General features: G+C 49.2%; 1 pseudogene; it reads right to left on the bottom strand.

Moving 5' to 3' along the window:
• Positions 1–414: 414 nt before the first annotated feature.
• Positions 415–1,206, bottom strand: LOC147120567 (uncharacterized; annotated as a pseudogene).
• Between the last annotated feature and the right edge of the window lie 259 nt (positions 1,207–1,465).

Here is a 1,465-nt window from a genome sequence, read left to right on the forward strand (position 1 = left end):
AAAGTACTTAGACAAATGCAAGTTTAATGTTTACTTCAGCAATATGACCCAGGTTAAGGAGCGGCAGATACTTACTTTAACAGAATAAACCATCATGATTATATCACCTCAGCCTCAACCAGCCAGACCCACCAAACACAATTCTCAATCCGCGAATGGGAATCTTTCTTTCCACTTCTCACCATTTATAGTCACACAACAATCAATTTTTTTTTAAACCAGCCTTTTATATCTGATCTCGAAGTATAATTATTTTTCTCCACAAATATACTTTATTCATAAAAATTTGTTCAAATACATTACAGTACAATCCATTGATCATATTTTACATCGTACAGTCCAGGTTGAATACACCACATGGCAGTTTAGTGCGCTTCATTCCAGTTACATTTCAAAGGTTATGTACACTTACATTCAAACAATTTGATACATACGGCCCGAGGGGGGTTTTATACGGGTTCCAGCCCCTCGGTGTACAATGGCGGGAGGGCCTTAAACCGTGGCCTTTCCCCATAGAGCCTTTGTGGCAGCTGCACCAGGCTTCAGTGCGTCCCTCAGCACGTAGTCCTGGGCCTTGGAATGTGCCAGTCTGCAACACTCGGTCATGGACAGCTTCTTCCACTGGAAGACCAGCAAGTTTCGGGCAGACCAAAGGGCGCCTTTCACCCAGTTAATGGTCTTCCAGCAGCAGCTGATGTTTGTCTCGGTGTGCGTCCCTGGGAACAGTCCGCAGAGCACAGAGTCCTGTATTACGGAGCTGCTCGGGATGAACCTCGACAAAGACCACTGCATCTCTTTCCAGACCTCCTTTGCAAAGGCACATTCCAGAAGGAGAGGGATGACTGTCTCGTCCCCCCCGCAGCCGCCTCAAGGGCAGCGTGCGGTGCTGCTGAGATGTCGGGTGTACATGAAGGATCTGACGGGGAGGGCCCTTCTCACCACCAGCCAAGCTACGTCTTGGTGCTTGTTTGTAAGTTCAGGCGATGAGGCATTCTGCCAAATCACTTCGACAGTCTGCTCGGGGAACCATTCGACAGGATCCAACATCTCCTTTTTCCGTAGGGCCTCGAGAACGTTGCGCGCTGACCACTGCTTTCTGGCCTTGTGGTCAAAGGTGTTTTCCTGCACAAACTTTTCCACAAAGGACAGGTGCTCAGGCATGGTCCAACTAAATGGAACGTTCCACAGCATCGTGGCCAGACCCATCCTTCGCAACACCGGGGGCAGCTAGAATCTCAGCACGTAGTGACACTTGGTGGTTGCATACCGAGGGTCTATGCACAGCTTGATGCAGCTGCACACAAAGGTGGCCATCAAGATGAGGACGATGTTGGGTACGTTCTTTCTCCCTTTATCTGGAGATTTGTACATCGTGTCCCTGTGGACTCGGTCCATTTTTGGTCTCCAGATAAAGTGGAAGACGGCTCAGGTGACTGTGGCAGCATAGGGGCGGGGTATGGGCCAC

Source organism: Somniosus microcephalus, chromosome 4, assembly GCF_052327205.1.
Source record: "Somniosus microcephalus isolate GS21.2 chromosome 4, FLI_Smic_1.0, whole genome shotgun sequence".
Lineage (NCBI taxonomy): Eukaryota > Metazoa > Chordata > Chondrichthyes > Squaliformes > Somniosidae > Somniosus > Somniosus microcephalus.